Raw genomic sequence first — 23,887 nt, forward strand, 5'->3', positions numbered from 1 at the left:
AGGAGAGAAGGAAAGAGGAGGAGAGGGAGAAGGAAAAGGGGGCTGCACCCCTTGTCCAATTCAAACCAGAGGGGGGGCGCATGCCTCCTTCCTTTTGGCCTCTCTCCTCTATTCCCGTATGGCCCAATAAGGCCCATATACTCCCCGACGAATTCCCGTAAATCTCCGGTACTCCGAAAAATACCCGAATCACTCGGAACCTTTCCGAAGTCTGAATATAATCGTCCAATATATCGATCTTTATGTCTCGACCATTTAGAGACTCCTCGTCATGTCCCCGATCTCATCCGGGACTCCGAACTCCTTCGGTACATCAAAACATATAAACTCATAATATAACTGTCATCGTAGCGTTAAGCGTGCGGACCCTACGGGTTCGAGAACTATGTAGACATGACCGAGACACGTCTCCGGTCAATAACCAATAGCGGAACCTGAATGCTCATATTGGCTCCTACATATTCTACGAAGATCTTTATCGGTCAGACCGCATAACAACATACGTTGTTCCCTTTGCCATCGGTATGTTACTTGCCCGAGTTTCGATCGTCGGTATCTCAATACCTAGTTCAGTCTCGTTTTCGGCAAGTCTCTTTACTCGTTCCGTAATATATCATCCCACAACTAACTCATTAGTTGCAATGCTTGCAATGCTTATAGTGATGTGCATTACCGAGTGGGCCCAGAGATACCTCTCCGACAAGCGGAGTAACAAATTCTAATCTCGAAATACGCCAACCCAACAAGTATCTTTGGAGACACTTGTAGAGCACCTTTATAATCACCCAGTTACGTTGTGATGTTTGGTAGCACACAAAGTGTTCCTCCGGTAAACGGGAGTTGTATAATCTCATAGTCATAGGAACATGTATAAGTCATGAAGAAAGCAATAGCAACAAACTAAACGATCAAGTGCTATGCTAACGGAATGGGTCAAGTCAATCACATCATTCTCTAATGATGTGACCCCGTTAATCAAATGACAACTCATGTCTATGGCTAGGAAACTTAACCATCTTTGATCAACGAGCTAGTCAAGTAGAGGCATACTAGTGACACTCTGTTTGTCTATGTATTCACACATGTATTATGTTTCCGGTTAATACAATTCTAGCATGAATAATAAACATTTATCATGATATAAGGAAATAAATAATAACTTTATTATTGCCTCTAGGGCATATTTCCTTCAGTGCCCGCCCAAATGACGCTTGGATCCAGCACGAGGCGTGTCGCCGCTGCCTCGCAGGAGGTCGTGCGGTCAGTCCGGCACCCCAACGTCGTGGCAGAGGCGCAACACCTTTGTTGGCGCTCCGAGTCGGAGGTAAATGCCCGCACTTATGGCCCGTTCTAGATGGATGCTAATATGGCACAACGTGCCCGTCGTGCGAGGCAGAAGGCGCGGGAGGCCGCAGAAGCCCTCGAGGCAGAGGCCGGTGAGGCGGACTCGCATGCCACGACGCCGCTACCTGTGACCTGCAACCCCTGGCGTCGCAACCACGCCATGGTAGACGTGTTGGGCTCCGACCTTGACGGATCTATCGTGGACCTCACATCGACCATCGACGTGCAAGCCATGAGCTCCGACAAGGAAGAGTAGGGCATAGAAGAGGCGGCATCTTGAGTCCCCTGAGCCGGTCCGTATCCAATGTCCTACTCTAACTCGCTAGCGAGCACACCTTCACTCCGAGGGGCTCAGCCGGTCGCTCAGACATGGACATGGTCGTGACGCTGGCGATGATTTAGATTACGTTTTACGTTGCATGTAATTGTGCGGATTTGATGGTTTGTAATTAGATATCCAGTTGTGAAAGAGGAAATTTAAGGTGTATCCGATTGTCGGCTTTAGTCACAAGGTAGTGGCAGCAGGCCGCGACCTTGCACGCAATGACGGCTCGTGGTTTTGTCTTGGGCCGTGGCCATTCCCAGATTTACTTCCGACAATCACTTGTGACTGAGACGTGTGATCGCCGAAGCGTCTTTAATGTGAAATTTTGGTGGTGTTGTCCATTCTTGCCAGTTTGTGCTACGACCGGAATCATACGGATATTCCTGCTCCACATACGGCTCTTGGCGTCTGGACTGCCTGCTAGTGTGTGCACAGTTTTTAGTTTGCGTGGTTACGATGCCTACTCAGCGTGGATCATCGTTGCACTTCTTTTTTCAACAATCCGCTTAGGAACAGCTTCGGCCTTCTATGCTTTGCTCTTTACCGGCTTATTATTTTGTATTTGTGTGCTTGTGTTGGTTGTGTGCATCATATTCATGCAGATGACAAATGTGTACTTATTGATGTGTTTGTATCTTCTTGATGCTTTATTTTAAGCCAATAAAATCCATTCTTATCAAAACGGAAGATAAATTTTAAGATGAATCTTTAAGCAGGCTGCTTTCAGTTCAGTACGAAGTATGATTAGATGACAAAACAAGCGTACCAAAACAACTACCATAGATAATTCAAGGGTACCAATAATTCAAGCATCGGGAGAAAGCCGCCATCACAAATTTTGTTACATGCATATATATAACTAGAGCGTGATCAGCATCATTGTAGAGAGCCTAAATGGTACTGGATGAAACAACAGCGCATCGATCTCCATCTCTTTTAACTTGCTGTTCCGAGTTCTGCTGGTGTTGTCCCAAATGACAGTACTGAAACACCCACTCCTTTCCTATAAAAGATCCATAAGAAATAGGCAGGTGTAGAAGTGCAGAAGAGTCATTTAAAACTTCGTTTGTGGGTAGAACAAAGATTAGTTCTTTACTTCTACTTCGGTACATCCCCCCCCCCCCCCCCCCCCCCCCCAAAAAAAAACAATGACGGCTCGGATTAACCCATACTTCTTCATAAGAAAGGATATGACGGTCATATTTATTTTATAAACTCTTATCTGCCGTATAGTCTGTACATGAGGAGTTTTTTTTTTGAGTAGAGGGCGAGTTTCCTATTTATTCTTTTTTCTTGAACACCCTTTTCTTCTTTTTTTAGAGGAAGAAGGACGAGTTTTCTATTTGGCACCTGCCCCAAAAAAGGTGTGTGCCCACATGAATCGAACCACGGTACTTAAGATTTAGCACAGCCGAACTAACCAACTTGGCAACTAGGGCTGGAATTCGAGGCGAGTCGAGCTAGCTTGGTTCGACTCGCTAAAGCTCGTTTCGTTAATGAGCTAACTTAACTCGACTCATTACCATAACGAGCTCGAATTCAAGATTGGCTCGACTCGTATAACTCACGAGCTAGCTCGTTTAGCATGTTAAGCCCGTTAATGATAGGAACATAAAAGCTTACGGATATGGTAAAAATGATTACTTGGAAATGTAAAATGTACATATTAAACATGTACAATGTTCACAAACTAGTGTAAGCATGTATGAGCTTAACTTATAATTGTCAGTACCATCAAGTCAGTACCATGTACATGACCAATGACCACAAACAATTGTACATGACCGCAATTATCAGCAAGTTAGTAACATATACATGACCAAACAATTGTAATTTCCTTGAGCGTCTAGGCATTGTGTTGTGCGCATGGGACGAAGGGTGCTTGGTTGATCTTTTGTACCGAGCCTAACGAGTTACACGAGTACTCATGAGATCCGCTCATTTCACTCGTTCTATAAACGATCTTAAATTAAAGCTTGGCTCGACTCGTTATTCTTCGTGTTCGAGTTGATTCGAGCCGAGTCACGAGCTACTCATTTAGCTTGCGAGTTTTGAGCTTTTTTTCCAGCCCTACATTGGCAACCCAACCTCATGTGCAACATACATTTTTTATACTTAAAATACACATCGGGAAAATGCGATGTTTCCAGTTTAGTTTTATTTTTCTATTTCTTTTTTCTTTTTATTTTTTCGATTCCTTTTTCTTTCTTAAATGCGATTTTTTTTTAAAATTCGTGTATTTTATTTCCAAAAATGAAGAATTTTTTCTTCAAAATCGGTGAACTTTGTTCCAAAATGATGATTTATTTTTCAAATTCATGAACTATTTCTCCAATCGGCAATCTGTTTTTGAAAATTTATGAACTTTATTTCAAAATCAAAGAACCTTTTTTAGAATTTGTTATTTTTTCATAATTGATTAACTTTATTCCCAAAAAATTATGAGCTTTTTAAAAATTTGTGAACTCCTTTTCAAAATTGATGGTATTTCTTTTCAAATCAATGAACTTCTTCAAAACCAATGAAACTTTTGAGTTTTTCTTTGTGAACTTTCTTGAATTCTTAATTTTCTAAAATAAATATCTAAAGTCAATGGTTAACCAGTTAAAAGTCAACTTGTAACTAAACTCCCTCTTTCTAAATGAGTGTTCTTTGAAAAAATGTACAATAAGAAATAGTGAAAAAAAACCGCATGCTCGAGCAAGTTTTTTTGTTTTGGGGGGCTTATGAGCGAGCGATTGGGAATGAGAGGGAGAATTGCCCTATTGGTCTGCGGCCATGCCCGGATCTAGCGAGCGTTAGCTACTCCTTTCGACGCCTGAAGCGCCGAATAGGAGTTCCCGTACATGAAGTAGCGTCACACAATCCGAAGCACACATCCCTCTATCCTGGGCCTGGCCATTAATTTGGGATGTTTGTGTTTCAAATAAGTTGATAAATATTTAAAAGGTACATGGTTTGCAATTTGCGTTCACCATCAATTATTGAGAATTTGTTAACAATTTTTAAAACGTGTTCAAGTCTATAACATTTTCCTAAATATTTGAAATTCCAAAAATGTTTATAAATTTCAAAACATTATTAGGATATAAGAATATGTTCATGTTAATTGATAATGATGGAAATTGCAAATAACTGAACCATTCAAATTAGGAAAAATTGCATGCTCACGGATGCACCCGTCTGGCCTAGTCTAGCACACTCCTCCCAACTTGTGGTTTTTTGGACTATGGACTTCTCACATCAGTTGGCATAGACAAATGAGGCATCCATGCAAGCTTCGAACAACTTCACACCATTTGCATGTTGTGACATGTCCGGCCATTTATGGGCCATTTTTCACCGAGAAACTACAGAAAATTCAAACTTTGCTCATAGAAGTGAAGTAAATATGCCCTAGAGGCAATAATAAAGTTGTTATTTATATTTCCTTATATCATGATAAAATTTTATTATTCATGCTAGAATTGTATTAACCGGAAACTTAGTACATGTGTGAATACATAGACAAACAGAGTGTCCCTAGTATGCCTCTACTTGACTAGCTCGTTAATCAAAGATGGTTAAGTTTCCTGACCATAGAGATGTGTTGTCATTTAATGAAACGTGATCACATCATTAGAGAATGATGTGATGGACAAGACCCATCCGTTAGCTTAGCATAATGATCGTTTAGTTTTTCTACTATTGCTTTCTTCATGACTTATACATGTTCCTCAAACTAAAAGATTATGTAACACCCATATACTGGAGGAACACCTTGTGTGCTATGAAACGTCACAACGTAACTGAGTGATTATAAAGATGCTCTACAGATGTCTCTGATGGTGTTTGTTGAGTTGGCGTAGATCGAGATTAGGATTTGTCACTCCGTTTATCAGAGAGGTATCTCTGGGCCCTCTCGGTAATGCACATCACTATGAGCCTTGCAAGCAATGTGACTAATGTGTTAGTCACGGGATGATGCATTACGGAACGAGTAAAGAGACTTGCCGGTGACGAGATTGAACTAGGTATAATGATACCGACGATCGAATCTCGGGCAAGTAACATACCGATGACAAAGGGAACAATGTACGTTGTTATGCGGTTTTGACCAATAAAGATCTTCGTAGAATATGTAGGAGCCAATACGAGCATCCAGGTTTCGCTATTGGTTATTGATCGGACATATGTCTCAGTCATGTCTACATAGTTCTCGAACCCGTAGGGTCCGCACGCTTAACGTTCGATGACGATTTGTATTATGAGTTTCGTGTTTTGATGAACTGAAGTTTGTTCGTAGTCCCGGATGAGATCACGGACATGACGAGGAGTCTCAAAATGGTCGACACATAAAGATTCATATATTGGAAGGCTACATTCGGACACCAGAATGGTTCGGGTCGTTTCGGATAAGTTTCGGAGCAACGGGGGTTACCGGACCCCCCGGGAGGTTAATGGGCCACCATGGGCCTTAGTGGAGAAGAGAGAGGGACGACCAGGAGGTGGTGCATGTTGGTTCTATATCCGGCGTATCTCTTAGTAGGGGTCCTAAGCTAGGCGTCTTGGAGCGATGGTAACATGGACATAGGATTTTACCCAGGTTCGGGCTCTCCTGAAGAGATAATACCCTACGTCCTGCTTATGATTGTATTGATATGAGGATAGTACATAGTACAGGTATCTACCATGAGATTGTAGTAATGAATATGAGATTATATATTGACTAGCCTGGCCTTGGTTTATATATGCACCGTAGGCCTAGGGTTTAGAGGAGTCCTTGTCTTGTGCGCCAAGTCTTGTGGAATCCTCCTTGTATGCGGCATGTGCTGCCCGAAGTGGCCCATAAGTGAATCGCCATGGGGGTCCTCCGCCTGATCCAGCTGGTCGGGAGAGGATGTGGTGAGTACCCCCTAGTCCAGGACACCATTAGTAGTCCCCTGAACCGGTCTTCGAGTTGGGACACTCCTCGATTCTTTCAAACTATTCTTCATCTTTGGTCATCGGTCTTGAAAACTGGTTCAACAAATCTTCTCATCTTCGATCTTGAGGATCGCCGAAGTGAATCCGAAGAGTTTGCACGTTGGTTATCCGAGGAGCCCTTTTAAGTTTTCTACCTTTAGCAATGCCTTGTTATTTTTTATGCCACACCTCAGGTTTGAAGTTGTTCCCGTGCGGTGATGTCCTCTTGCGTCCGAGCTCCAAGGCCGGACTGCACCCGAGGTATCTTTTGCAGCCAAACACCAACGTCAGACCGCTTCCGAGCTCCAACACCGGAATGTATCCGAGCTCCAGCGCCGGACTGTTTCCGAAGAGTCTTTTTACAGCCGAGCTCCAGCACCAGACTGTATCCGAGGTGTCATAGATTACCTCGATCTTGAAAAAGTTAAAATGGTTCAACCGAGCTGAATGTCGGAGATGCCCTCTATGGATTTAATTCCGATTTGTGCAATGTATTCTTTGCCGAGATGTATAGCTGATAACCCACAAGTATAGGGGATCAATTGTAGCATCTTTCGATAAGTAAGAGTGTCGAACCCAACGAGGAGCTAAAGGTAGAACAAATATTCCCTCAAGTTCTATCGACCACCGATACAACTGTACGCACGCTTATTGTTCGCTTTACCTAGAACCAGTATGAAACTAGAAGTACTTTGTAGGTGTTGTTGGATAGGTTTGCAAGATAATAAAGAGCACGCAAATAAAAGCTAGGGGTTGTTTAGATAAAGACACAACTAAGTTAGTTTCAGTAGAGAGCTTTTTGTCACGAGAAAGTTATTTGTCCCTAGACAATCGATAACTAGACCGGTAATCATTATTGCAATTTTATTTGAGGGAGAGGCATAAGCTAGCATACTTTCTCTTCTTGGATCATATGCACTTATGATTGGAACTCTAGCAAGCATTTGCAACTACTAAAGATCATTAAGGTAAAACCCAACCATAGCATTATAAGGCATCAAGTCCTCTTTACGCCCATACGCAAACAACCTACTTACTCGGGTCTGTGCTTCTGTCACTCACGCCACCCACCATAAGAAAATCATGAACATATTGCAAACCCTACAGCAGGGATCCCTCACGCTTGCGCGACACGGAGATCATCATAGGACAGCACCAATAATAAAACATGCAACTCAAACCAATCACGATCATCAATTAACCCATAGGACAAAACGGATCTACTCAAATATCATAGGATAACCAAACATCATTGGGAAATAGTATATAGCGTTGAGCACCATGTTTAAGTAGAGATTACATCGGGTAAAAGAGGGGTTACACCGCTGCATAGAGGGGGGAAGAGTTGGTGAGGACGGTGGTGAAGTTGTTGGTGTAGATCGTTGTCGTGATGATGGCCCCGGCGGCGTCCCGGCGCCACCGCGAGAGAGGGGGGGAGAGCCCCCCTTCTTCTTATTCTTCCTTGACCTTCCCCCTAGATGGGAGAAGGGTTTCCCCTCTGGTCCATGGCCTCCATGGTGTCGGAGGGGCGAGATCCCCTCCGAGATTGGATCTCTCTCTGTTTCCTTCTGTTTCTGCGCTCCCCGATTCTGTCCTTTCACCGTTTCTTAAATTCCCGGAGATCCGTAACTCCGATTGGGCTGAAATTTTGACATGATTTTTATCCAGATATTGGATTTTTTGCGGAGAAAGAAGGGCACCAACCGCCTTACGGAGTGGCCACGAGGGCCCAAGGTGCGCCCTACCCCCCAGGGCACGCCCCTCACCCTCGTGGGCCCCTTGGGCATCGTCTCGCGTTGATTCCACTTCCCAAAATTCACATATATTCCAAAAAAATCTCTGTAAGTTTTTATCCCGTTTGGACTCCGTTTGATATGGATTTTCTGCAAAACAAAAAAACATGCAACAAACAGGAACTGGCACTGGGCACTAGATCAATATGTTAGTCACAAAAATAGTATAAAAAGTTGCCAAAAGTATGTAAAAGTTGTAGAATATTGGCATGGAACAATCAAAAATTATAGATACGACGGAGACGTATCAGCATCCCCAACCTTAATTCCTGCTCGTCCTCGAGTAGGTAAATGATAAAAAGGTAATTTTGATGTGGAATGCTACCTAGCATAATCTTGATCATGTAGTCTAATCATGGCATGAATATTAAGACACGAGTGATTCAAAGCAATAGTCTACCATTTGACATTAAGACAATAGTACTTCAAGCATACTAATAAAGCAATCATGTCTTTTCAAAATAACATGGCCAAAGAAAGTTATCCCTACAAAATCATATGGTCTGGCTATGCTCCATCTTCATCACACAAAATATTCAATTCATGCACAACCCCGATGACAAGCCAAGCAATTGTTTTATACTTTTGATGTTCTCAAACCTTTTCAACTTTCATGCAATACATGAGCGTGAGCCATGGATATAGCACTATAGGCGGAATAGAATATGATGATGGAGGTTGTGTGGAGAAGACAAAAAAGGGAGAAAGTCTCACATCGACGTGGCTAATCAACGGGCTATGGAGATGCCCATCAATTGATGTCAATGCGAGGAGTAGGGATTGCCATGCAACAAATGCACTAGAGATATAAGTGTATGAAAGCTCAAACTAAAACTAAGTGGGTGTGCATCCAACTTGCTTGCTCATGAAGACCTAGGGCACTTGAGGAAGCCCATCGTTGGAATATACAAGCCAAGTTCTATAATGAAAATTCCCACTAGTATATGAAAGTGATAACTCAAGAGACTCTCTATATGAAGAACATGGTGCTACTCTGAAGCACAAGTGTGGTAAAAGGATAGTAACATTGTCCCTTCTCTCTTTTCTCTCATTTTTAATTTTTTTTAATTTTTTGTAGGCTTGTTTGGCCTCTCTCTCTATCTCTCTCTCTCTCTCTCTCTCTCTCTCTCTTTGGGGGACTTCTCTGGCCACTTTTATTTTGATAACCTCATATGGGACAATGTCCTAATAATGATGATCATCACATTTTTATTTACTTACAACTCAATATTACAACTCGATACTAGAACAAAGATATGACTCTATATGAATGCCTTCGGCGGTGTACCGAGATGTGCAATGATCTAGCATGGCAATGAAATAAAAAAAGGACAAGCCATGAAAACATCATGCTAGCTATCTTACGATCATGCAAAGCAATATGACAATAAATGATCAAGCCATGTATATGATGATGATGGAAGTTGCATGGCAATATATCTCGGAATGGCTATGGAAATGCCATGATAGGTAGGTATGGTGGCTGTTTTAAGGAAGATATAAGAAGGCTTATGTGTGATAGAGCGTATCATATCACGGGGTTTGGATGCACCGATGAAGTTTGCACCAACTCTCGAGGTGAGAAAGGGCAATGCATGGTACCGAAGTGGCTAGCAATGATGGAAGGGTGAGAGTGCGTATAATCCATGGACTCAGCATTAGTCATAAAGAACTCACATACTTATTGCAAAAATCTATTAGTCATCGAAACAAAGTACTACGCGCATGCTCCTAGGGGGATAGATTGGTAAGAAAAGACCATCGCTCATCCCCGACCGCCACTCATAAGGAAGACAATCAATAAATACCTCATGCTCCAACTTCGTTACATAATAGGTCACCATACGTGCATGCTACGGGAATCAAAAACTTCAACACACGTATTTCTACAATCCACAACTACCCACTAGCATGACTCTAATATCATCATCTTTATATCACAAAACTATTGCAAGGAATCAAACATATTATATGCAGTGATCTACAAGTTTTATGTAGGATTTTATGACTAACCATGTGAATGACCAGTTCCTGTCAACTCTCTAAATAGATATAAGTGAAGCAAGAGAGTTTAATTCTTTCTACAAAAGATATGCGCACGCTCCGAATAATATAAGTGAAGCAGAAGAGCATTCTACAAATGGCGGTTTTCTATGTGTAGGGAAACATGCAATCCATACATCAAATGATATAAGTGAAGCACATGAAGCATTCTATAAAGCCATACTCAAAAGATATAAGTGATGTGCAATGAGCATTCTACAAATCAACCATGGACTATCTCATAGCAGCATGGTGCATCAAAGAAAAGTGAAAACTAAATGCAAAAGACACTCCAAGATTTGCACATATCACATGAATGAAACGAAACCAAAAACATACCGATACTTGTTGAAGAAAGATGGGGTGCCTTCCGGGGCATGCCCAAGCTTAGACGCTTGAGTCTCCTTGAATATTTACTTGGGGTGACTTGGGAATCCCCAAGCTTGAGCTCTTGCCTCTCCTCCTTCTCCTCATATCGAGACCTCCTCGATCCTTGATCACTTCATCCACACAAAACTCAACAGAAAGTTCGGTAACATCCGTTAGTATAATAAAGCAAATCACTACTCTAAGTACTGTTTCAAACCAATTCATATTTTGTTTTTGCATTGTATCTACTTTAATATAACTTTTCCATGGCTTAATCCACTGATATAAATCGATAGTTTCATCAAAACAAGCAAAGAATGCATCAAAAACAGAATCTGTCTTAAACCGGACAGTCTGTAGTAATTTGAACATTCACCATACTTCTGGTACTCCACAAATTATGAAGAAATTAGGAAAAATAAAAGATTTGTGTAGAAAGACATTTCAAAAAAGTTTCAGAACTGTTTGATGTTCCAGTAAAAAATGTAAAATCGCGCACTACAGCCAAAGTTTCTGTTTTGCACCGCACAAATCAAGAAGCAATGTAAACATCCTAAAGGCAAATCTTGGCACATTATTTTTATAATACAATGGAATTGTACAATGGGATAATTATTTTTGTTGAAAAGTTTCTGTAATCAAGATTCACAAAGTTTCCGTGAGCATGAACAAAGTTCAAGGAGCTCCCTCACTTCAACAATGCTTGTCTCTCTCACTTTCACTTTCCTTTTTGAAAAGTTTTGGGTTCCCCTCTTTATTTTTTTGTTTTTAAACTCTATAGAAGCACTCAACAGAAATAAATGACTCTCTAAAACTTCCAGGTTGTCTCCCTGGCAGCGCTTTTTTAAAGCCATTAAGCTAGGCATAAGATGCTCAAGTAATGAATCCACCCGGATCCCAAGGTATATCAAAGCCAATTTGAATTAGCAATGATTTGGCATTTAGTAGTGAGCACAAAGCAACATATATCAATAAATTACGAAGTATAACTCTCTTCCTATGCATCGGCATGTCATACAAGAACAATTCATGCACATCAAGTAAAGGCCAATGCATAGCATAAGAAGTTTCTTGCAATTTTATCGTGTTGGAAACATAGAGAGGCGCATATGTAGTTCCTCTCTCATAATAATTGCAAGTAGGAGCAGAAAGCACATGCATATTATATTCATCAAAATTATCATGTGCAATGGTAAAAGGCCACCCATCAATATTATCCTTAATAAGTGCAAACTTCTCTGATATAGTGTAGTTTGGAGAATTCAAAAAGATAATAGGACTATCATGTGTGGGTGCAATAGCAACAATTTCATGTTTAACATAAGGAAAAATAGCAAGTTCATCTCCATAAGCACAATTCATATTGGCATCTTGGCCACAAGAATAGCAAGCATCAAGTTCGTCAAAAAGGGATATTTCAAACGAATCAACGGGATCATCACAATTATCATGGCATTCATCCTTCGGTAAGAACGAAGGGACATTAAATAATGTATGAGTTGGAGTGTTACTCTCATTAGAAGGTGGGCACGGGTAGCTAATCCAATCTTCCTCCTTTTATTCTTTGCTCTCCTCATCATCTTTTTCGTCCAAGCTCACAGTTTCATCAATTTCTTCTTCCATAAACTCCTGCAAAATATTAGTCTCTTCTCGGACAGCGGAGACTTTCTCAATAAATTCATCAATATCATAATTGTATGTATAATTTTCATATCAATTGTCGGTGTCAAAACCGGCGGATCTCGGGTAGGGGGTCCCGAACTGTGCGTCTAGGCCGGATGGTAACAGGAGGCAAGGGACACGAAGTTTTACCCAGGTTCGGGCCCTCTCGATGGAGGTAAAACCCTACGTCCTGCTTGATTAATATTGATGATATGGGTAGTACAAGAGGAGATCTACCACAAGATCGAGGAGGCTAAACCCTAGAAGCTACCCTATGGTATGATTGTTGATGTGTATGTCGTCCTACGGACTAAAACCCTCCGGTTTATATAGACACCGGAGGGGGTTAGGGTTACACAAAGTCGGTTATAATGGTAGGAGATCTTCATATCCGCATCGCCAAGCTTGCCTTCCACGCCAAGGAAAGTCCCTTCCGGACATGGGACAGAGTCTTCAATCTTGCATCTTCATAGTCCAGGAGTCCGGCTGAAGGTATAGTCTGGCTATCCGAACACCCGCTAATCCAGGACTCCCTCAGTAGCCCCTGAACCAGGCTTCAATGACGACGAGTCCGGCGCGCAGATTGTCTTCGGCATTGCAAGGCGGGTTCCTCCTCCAAGTACTTCATAGAAGATTGTGAACACAAAGATAGTGTCCGGCTTTGCAAAATAGGTTTCCACATATTGCCATAGAGAGAATAATATTTACACCAATCTAATCTGCTGACGTATTCCATAGCGTGTCACACCACGGCCAAGCCTTTATTCGAGTCGTTTCATTATCCCACCTCAGCGCGTCATGCGAGGCGGTTTCCTTGGCACGTCTTGTTAAAGCAGAGGTCGTGTCCCCTTATTCCAGGATTCTCATCAATACGGGCGTGGGTAACCCAACCGTGCCATCGATTATGGCGCTTGGAGATAAGCGAGTTTTACCAGGCTGGTGGGGACATGTAGTTGTGTCCACCCATATAAGGGGATAAAGATCCACCTTTTCACCTACGCCATCTTTCTCCTTCGCCTATCCATTCTTGCGCACTTGAGCTCCAGCGCCCAAGTCCGCACTCCCCACCTCGACCTTCTCCAGCCATGTCCGGAGCGGGAGGAAAGTGGATGGTCTCCTCCGTCACGGAGGGACATATCAAAAAGCTAAGGAAGGCCGGATACCTGTCTAACGACATCGCGTATCGGCTCCCCGAAAAGGGGCAGCTCATCCCCACCCCTAGGCCCCATGAGAGGGTGGTGTTCCTCCCCCATTTTCTCCGCAGACTGGGCTTCCCTCTCCACCCATTTGTCCGGGGGCTCATGTTCTACTACGACCTGGATTTCCACGATCTAGCCCCGAACTTCGTCCTCAACAGCTCGGCGTTTATCGTCGTGTGCGAGGCCTTCCTCCGCATCCGCCCCCCTTTCGGCCTATGGCTCAAGACTTTCAATGTCAAGCCGAAGGTGGTGCGCAGAAACCAGGCGGAGTGCGGAGGCGCCATGGTGGGCAAGATGACCAACGTCCTATGGCTCGAGGGCTCCTTTGTGGAGACCCTGAAGGGGTGGCAATTGGGGTGGTTTTACATCACCGAGCCGCGCGATGCCGAATGGGTCGCACCCCCTGAGTTTCGATCCGGACCCCCTACGCGCCTCACCTCCTGGAAGGAGACGGGCCTGTCGTGGGGTAAGAAGGGAGAGCTGACCGGACTCCAAACATGTGTCCAAACCCTGGTGGACAAGAAGCTCAAACTTGTCAACGTAGTCCAGGTTATGCTCATCCGCTGATCCTCCCGTGTCAACAACAGGCTTTCAACCTGTGGGAGTTCGACCCGGCGCGGCACCAAACTCTAAGCAGGCTCTTCGACATGACGTATGAAGATTCCTGGAAGGTGCTTTTCAAAGGCGCTGAGGCTCCCGCATCCGCTACCGAGGATCGCGGATTCAGTGTGCAGCGTCACGCTCTCACGGTAAGCTGTTTTTTTTCCTTTTACAAGGTATCAGTTTTTCATAGTTTGACTCCATGCGGGATCTAAGCTCCCTTACCTTTGACAGGATTGGCAGGTGACGTCCGGACAGATCAACTGTCCGGCTCCTTTGCCCGAAGGCCCAGCGAACGCTCGCTTGGCGAAGCTGTTGGTTCCGGCACCCTATGTGGTGCCGGAGAAGAAGGCCGCAAAAAGGCCGCGGGGACTCGAAAGAGTGCCCGGCGCCAGGAGGTGTCAGATCCATCATCCGATGGTTCCGAGGTGCATTCCTCCCGTGAAGACGAGGAGGAAGAAGAAGAGACCTCTCCCCCTCCAGCGGGGGGAGAGAAGAAAAGGAAGGCCGCCCTCTCGGGGGAGGCCGGAGGGTCCAAGAAGGGGAAAACCCTTCCTCCGGACTACTCCACCGACACCGATGGCGGCGGAGAGGAGTGGCAGCCCAGGGCCAAGCCCCTGGCAAAATCGTAAGTATCCAGATACCATAGTAATTCATAGTATTCTTTTATTGCATAGCTTTCCCTTACGTCGAATATGTTTATGTAGCCCACCCAAAGACCGGCTCGACGCGTCGTCGAGCGGCTCACTGGACTCGTCGGATGTGAACTCGCTTCCGACGGCTTCCTCCCCCCGCCCTACGGACAACACCGAAGTGTTGTCCCAACAGGTTCCAAGCTGGGAGGAGGTGGTCCTGGAGGCGCCGCAAGGTGACCTCCCGGACTCCAGGAGTAAAGGGGATGAAACCCCCTGGGGCTCCAAGTCCGGTTCTAGGCCGGACACCGCTCCGGAACCTTCAAAGGTTCCAGAGTCCGGCGGGGGGACCTCCTTCCAAGAGGAGCAAGTCCACCGTGCCGGCGGTCCCCGTCCAACCAGAGGCGCCGGACAATATGTTGGAGGCGCTCCAATGCGCCTCCATCGACGAGGAGCACCGCACTATCATGAGTGCGGTGGTCCAGAAGGTTCAGTCCGCCAAGAGCGGACTGAATGAAGCTTGTACTAGCCTTTTGACATGCTTTGAGGTAAGTAAATAATGTGTAAATAATAGTACCGCATAGACAGTATCCCCTGATGCTCTGTTTGGCATTCGGGAAGAAAAGCCGAATAGAGGATCAAATAGAATTCACAGGAGTCTAACAAAAATGAGTCAATATGCATATGCAGGCTTCCCTGCTTGCGTCCGCCGCACTGATTGCGGAAGTGGACACGCTAAAGCAGAACCTCGAGCGGTGCGAGCAAGAGCTCGAGCGTGCCAAGAAGCAGCTTGAGGACAATGAAGGTAAGAAATTGATTCTATATTATCCGCATGTGTAGAATACTAGCAAGAGAATATCCCTCCTTTTTTATGTAATTGAAATGGTATTGACGAATAACAAATAAACATACTAGTGTTTATTAGTGTCACATAAAACCCGAAATGGGGCGTGGCCAAGTGGTAAGGCAGCGGGTTTTGGTCCCGTTACTCGGAGGTTTGAATCCTTCCGTCCCAGATTGTTTCTGATGAAACAAACGGTGAAATCATATAGTATTTCGTACGAGACAAAAGTTTATTAAAGAGAATAATGATATCTTATTCTTTCTCAGAATGTTTTTAAATATATATAAAAAGGTACAATTGCGAGGAATGACATGATTATCGTGGCTATTGTAGGGGCCACGTCTGAAGTGGCGACCCTTAAGCAAGCGCTGGTCGAGGCCGAGAAGAGGGCGGCCTTGGAGCGCACCGAGCGGGAGAAGTATGAGGCCAAAGTTGTCAAGGTGCGGCAAGAGCTCCAGGCTCTCATGGAAAAACATGAGAGTTTGGAGCTTAACTCGAAGACGCAAGCGTCCGAGCTCGCTGTGGCTGTCGAAAATGCCAAGTCTGCCAAGGCCGAATCCCAGAAGACCCTCCAGGAGTTGGATGAGGTGAAGAAGATAGCGGCGGGTAAGGCATTCTTTATGGAAAGCAAACACATAAACGTGAGTTACTTGTTACTTACCCGAATCTGGAGCTCTCCAGGAGCGTTCGCAGATCTTCCCCGGAGTGTATCTGATGCCGCCGCATTCTATCGAGCCGAGGAGGGAAGCTCGACGGAGAAGGTGTTCTGGTCTCAGTACGCTGAGGCCGGACACCCCGTGCCCTTGAGCGACCAGCTGAAGCAATTGGTCAAGCTCCACAAGGCGTCCGAACAGGCCATGAAGGGCCTCATTGTTCGGCTGTGGCCTGGAGGGGCTCTGCCTGGGAGCTATTTCGGGCTGGTGTGGCGGCTGGTGGAGGCCTGTCCAAGGCTCAAAGTCATCAAGCGCTCCGCCTGCATTGAGGGTGCCCGTAGGGCCCTTGCCCGTGCTAAGGTGTACTGGGGCAAGCTAGATGCTGAGAAGCTTGTGAAGGACGTGCCACCGCCGGGGAAAGAGCATCGCAAGCCCGAGAATTACTATAAGGATGTTCTCAAGGGTGCCTGCCTTGTGGCGGATGAATGTTCTAGGGATGTAATTTTTGAGTGAAACTTGCTCGTTTTGTCCTGTGCGCTGAAAACTTGTTTATATGCGCTAAGCAATGCTGTTGGAATTTAAAATATCACCTTCTATGCGGCTGTTTATCAATTCTAAGAGATGGCGAGTTGTCGGCTTCTGCCCCCGTGCCGCTAGTGCTGGGGTGTTCGGGGATAAACCTGAGCGCTCTTTTTCCCATGTTTGGGTCCTTCGAGGGAGGCGCTCAGCCCAACGAACAAGGCAATCGGACTATAATGCGTGAACACTCTCACTTAGCCATAGAATTCTATAATTTTAAATTTTGGTGAAGCCCCTGGTATTCGGAAGACCGAGTTTGGGGCTCTATCCACGCCTTGGCCGGACAGAGCCGGCTCCTCGCCCAAAGCGGCATAAGTCTTTAGGGACTCGAAAAAACCTCTCGAACAGCGACCAGCTCTCGCTTTATCATGACAGTCAGTTTTAGCTTTCTCCACTGAGGTGCTCGACCCAGCTCAACTGGGGCACAATCGCAGTGGTTCTCCTAGTGCTACCTTAGCCGATATAGTGGAACGTAAGGCACCAAAACAGAGGAGCCGGGCAAACCCAACTATTGACCCAAGACATGATTCGGAGCCGATGCATATAATGCTATAAGTTAGGGGTGCCGCACTTGTTAAAGTGTTCGGACTTCTCACACCATATTGAGGGGTACTAAAGCCTCTGGTGTATTTTGGCTGTACCAACGTGTACGGGTGCAACATGTCATTAAGGAACATATATAAAAAAAGGTAATGCAAAAATAGACGAAAGCTATGCATTGTTTATTAAAAAGGGGGGCGATCAAGGCAGAACGATACAAGTAATGCGATAAGTGGAAGGTTGGACTAGTTAACATGTCCGCTCCAGGGGCAAGCTGCGGAATAGTATGCAGAACGGGTATACTGCTCATGACAGAGACCACCTGGGAGTTCCGTAATGCGGTGTGGCTTGTCTGCTTCCCTGGTTCTTGCATCGTTTATGCGGCAATTGAACTGCCGAATAGGCCTTTCGAAGGATGGAGTCCTGAAAGTAAGAGAAAATTTAAAAAATCAGCAGCCCCTGGTACGGTTTAAGCCGTGTTTTGGGCGTGCCATGATGGTGCCCCTCCCCCTGTGCCCATGGTATCTCTAGAGCGTAGTTATGTACGCGAAGTACTGGCATCGCCTTTTTGCGAGGGTTGGGGTTGGGGCCGCATTTCTACGCCTGCTCGGATCGTGCGAGGCAGTCTTATTGTAGGTTACTCCGGGCGCGCTTGACGGTGTCCGGTCGTTTAGTGGCCGGACTGGAGAACTGCCTGGAGAGGCTGCTTTGTACTTCCGCTGCAAGGGTCGCCGTGTGCTCCTTCGTTTGGAGGGAGCGTTTGGTGTTTCCATTGACCGTAATTACTCCTTGAGGGCCTGGCATCTTGAGCTTAAGGTATGCATAATGCGGTACCACATTGAACTTAGCGAATGCGATTCGCCCGAGCAGTGCGTGATAGCCACTGCGAAACGAGACTATGTCGAAGATTAACTCCTCGCGTCGGAAATTATCCAGAGATCCCAAGACCACTTCAAGTGTGACTGAGCCTGTACAGTTGGCCTCTACACCTGGTATTACACCTTTAAAGGTCGTTTTGGTGGGCTTAATCCTCGAGGGATCTATGCCCATTTTCCGCACTGTATCCTGGTAAAGCAGGTTCAGGCTGCCGCCGCCGTCCATAAGGACTCTAGTGAGATGAAATCCGTCAATAATTGGGTCTGGAAACAATGCGGCGAATCCGCCATGACGGATGTTAGTGGGATGGTCCCTTCGATCAAAGGTGATCGGGCAGGAGGACCATGGGTTGAACTTTGGGACGACTGGCTCTACCGCGTATACGTCCCTTAACGCGTGCTTCCGCTCCCTTTTGGGAACGTGGGTTGCGTATATCATGTTCACCGTCCGCACTTGTGGGGGAAAACCCTTCTGTCCACTGTTGTTCGGCGGCCAGGGCTCCTCGTCGTCATCGCTATGCAACCCCTTGTCTTTATTTTCGGCGTTTAACTTGCCTGCCTGCTTGAACACCCAACAATCCCTGTTGGTGTGATTGGCTGGCTTTTTGGGGGTGCCATGTATCTGGCACAAGTAGTCGAGTATTTTGTGCAAACTGGATGGGCCCCTAGGATTCCTTTTGAATGGCTTTTTCCGCTGACCGGATTTAGAGCCTCTGAATCCGGCATTAACTACCGTATCCTCAGCATTGTCGCCGTTAATGCAGCGCTTCTTCTTGTTGCGACGCGACCTGCCACTACTGTCCCTGGTGTCCGAATTACCAGGGTTCTTGGTCATATTGTTGCTACGAGCAAGCCAGCTGTCTTCTCCCGCACAAAAGCGGGTCATGAGTGTCGTGAGTGCTGCCATAGATTTCAGCTTTTCCTGTCCAAGGTGCTGGGCCAGCCACTCGTCACGGATATTGTGTTTGAAGGCTGCTAGGGCCTCAGCGTCCGGACAGTCGACTATTTGATTTTTCTTTGTTAGGAACCGTGTCCAGAATTGCCTGGCCGATTCCTCTGGCTGCTGAATTACGTGACTTAGGTCATCGGCGTCTGGGGGTCGCACATAATTGCCCTGAAAATTGTCGAGGAATGCGGCTTCCAGGTCCTCCCAACAACTGATTGATCTTGTTGGCAAGCTATTAAGTCAATGCCGAGCTAGTCCTTTAAGCTTGAGTGGGAGGTATTTGATGGCGTGGAAATCATCGTCGCGGGCCATGTGGATATGAAGGAGATAATCCTCGATCCATACCGCAGGATCTGTTGTGCCATCATATGATTCGATGTTTACGGGTTTGAAACACTTGGGATTTGATGATCCATTATTTCGTCTGTAAAGCAGAGTGGGTGTGCGGCGCCTCTGTACTGGGCTATATCATGACGTAGCTCCAATGATCCTTGTCTACTATGTTCGGCCCCGCCGAATTTGTGGCCGGGGTGACGGTTACCGTCTTGAGCCGTGGGGCGCCCACGCGATCCGTAGATCGATCTTGTTTTCCTTGCCTTGTCCTCCAACATGTCTCGTAAGTCCGGCGCATATTCCCGTGCCTTGGTACAGGGTGCGGCTTGAGTGGAGGGCCGAGAGGCCTCTTTGTCGCGGCCACGAGGTGGCCGGTCGGCCGCATCAAGTGCTTCCTCCTCTAATCGGGGTAGCAACCTGCGCTTTGGGTAGCTCTTGGAGGGGCGTTCGAGTTTATGCTCTTCGGCCTTGAGGACTTCAGTCCATCTGTCGACTAGCAAATTTTGATCAGCTCTAAGCTATTGCTATTTTTTCTTGAGGCTTCTTGCCGTGGACATAAGCCTACGTTGAAAACGCTCTTGCTTGACGGGATCCTCTGGCACAACGAATTCGTCGTCATCGAGGCTTGCCTCATCTTCGGAGGGAGGCATATAATTATCATCCTCGACCTCTCTGTCCGCCGCTCTCTCATGAGGGATGGATTCTCCATCCTCCTGTGCCAAATCTTGCTGGAGGCGGTTTTCTTTGGTGCTTTCCGGAGTATTATTATCTCCCGTGCTGGAATCACCGTGTTTGTTTTGGCGGGATTTTGAGCGGCGCCGCTGACGCCGGCGCTTAGGCTGTTTCTTGGAGGGGTCATCCTCCGCTGTTCTATCGCCATCTCCCTCTTTTGGGGTGTCCACCATGTATATGTCATATGACGAGGTGGCTTTCCAGGGCCTGGTAGGCGCTGGTTCTTCATCATCTCCTTCATTGGCGTCCATACCGTCGATATCTTCGGAGTCGAAGTCGAGCATGTCGGTTAAGTCATCGACAGTGGCTACAAAGTGGGTGGTGATGAAGCTATGAACCTAGGGTAGGGTTATGGACCTGCCCTAACTGCCCTACCCAAGGACATCTCTAGAAGAAATCGCCTTTCAATCGACTTGAAGGTGTCCCACTCGACAGACTCGAAGATACTCGACCAAGAAGCAATCACTCGACCAAGACCCAACCACTCGACGGCCAGGAGACCTAAAGGCGCCCCGCACGCTAACGGTTGGTCATTAAGTAGCTTTTATGGTCATCATAGCACTTTATTACCATCGTTACCAGAAACGCCCTGCCTTAATGTACATTGAACCCTTCGTAACATGGGCTGGCCGGGGTCCTGTCGCACTCTATATAAGCCACCCCCCTCCTCCGAGACAAGGGTTCGCACCTCTGTAACTCAGACACACATAATCCAGTCGACCGCCTCCGGGCTTCGAGACGTAGGGCTTTTACTTCCTCCGAGAAGGGCCTGAACTCGTAAACCCTGCGTCCTTACAGCCTCCCCATAGCTAAGACCTCGCCTCTCCATACTTACCCCCTACATTACTGTCAGACTTAGAACCACGACAGTTGGCGCCCACCGTGGGGCCGGTGTTTTAGCATTTTGTTGGAGGAGTTGCGATCTTTTCCGACCCGAATCATCATGGTTTCCGACGGAGTTTTGGTGGAGGGCCGCGAGATCCGTCTCGGCGCGCTCACGTTCATCGCCGATGACTCCGCCTGGCTTCAGGAGGCTCCGCTCGACGTGAAAGCACTCCCTGTCCGTGGGGCAACGCACTTTCGCGCGTGCGTCCGCGTCGTTCTCCTGCGGCAACCGTCGACCCCCTACCGTCGGCTCCTGTGCTGTCCTCCCTCCCCGTTTCCCGCCGGCGCAAGCGCTCCAGTCGGTCGAGACTTCAGCGGTGGGTGAGACACGCGGTGGCCCGTCAGTCGGCCATCCCTCAAGTCGCGGCGATCAAGCCCGACGAATCCCTCTACGGCCTGTTCGACTGGCTCCGAAGAGACCGCATCCGAGTGCGCCAGCAGCGATCCGGCGGCGGAGGTTTTGATGGTCGATGGACCGCCCAGTCCCCCTGGTTTTACCCGCATCGACGGAGGCGCAGGAGGAGGCGACCCGTCGCGTCCCCATGAGGAGTATCTTCCCGAGCTTCTCACGTCGCTGCAGAGAGAAGAACTTTGCCGCTGGAACATGGATGCGCTGCACACTCCTATCATTGGAGAAACCCCCGAGGCTCGCGCCTTGGAGGACGCGTGCCTGGCAAACTTGGCCGAGCGCACTCGACTGGAGAACCTCCAGCAAGCACTCGACGAGCGGGCGCGACAACGGGTTCCCGAATCCAGTCGATGTCAGCTCTTCCCGCCCCCGCAGGTATATCAGACTCCGATTCAGAATTTAGCAGTTGCGGCCCGTATAGCGGAGTTGATTCAGCCTTCCCAGTCGGAGGCTGGCAGAGGCTTGCTGCAGATCAGAGCGTTACTCTAGGCAGCAGGAGATCAGAATTCCGCTGTTTCTCAGTCGCGGAACAGAATTCACAGCAGATCCATTGCTGCGGACACGGTCCAGTCGGCTCACAGCCCGAGATCGCCCCCGAGGCATGAGGGATGTGGAGACCGGCATGACCAGTATGGGAACCATGAGCAGTATGATCACCGAGTCGATCGTGACGGTCGACGTCGAGTGCCCACGCCTCCCCCAAGGAGCGGGTCGTATGTGCCTCGCCAGCAGGATGACAGGCGCCCTCATAGTGGTGGGCGAAGGATTCCAGTCGACCCCAGAGGGCCAGGCTTTGATGCGAGATCCATCCTCGTCCAAGGTCTGGTCGACAGGAACAGGGCTCACCGAGAAGGCCATGACAGAGATGCGCCTACCAGCAGTAGAGTACATGTTTCGGGGCCAGAGTGCTTTAGTAGAGCCATCAGGGCTGCTGTGATTCCTCCTAATTTCAGGTTGGCGACTGGAGTCAGTAAGTTCACCGGCAAGTCCAAGCCTGATACTTGGCTTGAGGACTACCGAGTGGCCATCCAGATTGGCGGCGGCAATGATGAAGTGGCCATGGAGCACCTGCCTCTCATGTTGGAGGGCTCGGCCAGAGCATGGCTAAACCAGTTAGCACCTAGCAGCATTTACACTTGGGAAGATCTCTCCCGAGTGTTTGTCACCACATTCGAAGGCACATGCAAGCGACCGGCAGGACTGATGGAACTGCGGTCCTGTGTGCAAAAGCCGAATGAAACTTTGAGGGATTACATCCAGAGATGGATCACGTTACATCACTCGGTGGAGAACGTGCCTGACCACCAAGCAGTTTGTGCCTTCAAGGAAGGCGTCAAGTATAGAGAACTGAATTTGAAATTCGGCCGAACCAGAGATATGTCCCTGAATCGGATGATGGAGATTGCCACCAAGTACGCTAACGGCAAAGATGAGGATCGACTCAGGAGTGGCAAGCTCAAGTCAGTCGCCCAAGAAACTGGAGGTAATTCCAGTCGGAAACAGAAGCGGAAAGCCGAACCGGCGGCTCCCGGGGAAGCCTTAGCTTTGGCCCAAGGAAAGTCTAAAGGGAAACCTAAAGGACCTTGGAACCCCAAAAAGGTTAAAGACCAGGAGGGAAATGATGTGTTGGACTTACCGTGTCTCGTCCACACGAAGAAAGATGAAGATGGTAATTTTATTTACCCGAAACGTACCACTCGGCAGTGTCGACTCTTGATCCAGCAGTTCTAGGGCAAGCAGCCCAAGGGAAAGGAAAAGGAGTCAGACAAGGTCAAGGACAAAGAGGACAGTGATGACGGATACCCTCAACTCAATTCCACCTTGATGATTTTTGCTGATGTTGATAGCAAAAGTCGACTGAAAGTTATTAACCGAGAGGTGAATATGGTCGCTCCGGCGACACCTAGTTACCTGAAATGGTCTCAGACTGCCATAACATTCGACCAGTCCGACCACCAAACACACATCGCCACCCCTGGGAGGCAAGCTTTGGTGGTCGACCCAGTTGTTGAAGGCACTCGACTGACCAAAGTCCTAATGGATGGTGGCAGTGGTTTGAACATATTATACGCTGAGACGTTGAAGGGGATGGGCATTCCGGTGTCCAGACTCAATGCCAGCAACATGAGCTTCCATGGAGTCATTCCTGGGAAGAAGGCTGAATCACTCGGCCAGATTGC

The sequence above is a fragment of the Triticum aestivum genome, chromosome 4A, assembly GCF_018294505.1.
Source record: "Triticum aestivum cultivar Chinese Spring chromosome 4A, IWGSC CS RefSeq v2.1, whole genome shotgun sequence".
In the NCBI taxonomy this organism is placed as follows: domain Eukaryota; kingdom Viridiplantae; phylum Streptophyta; class Magnoliopsida; order Poales; family Poaceae; genus Triticum; species Triticum aestivum.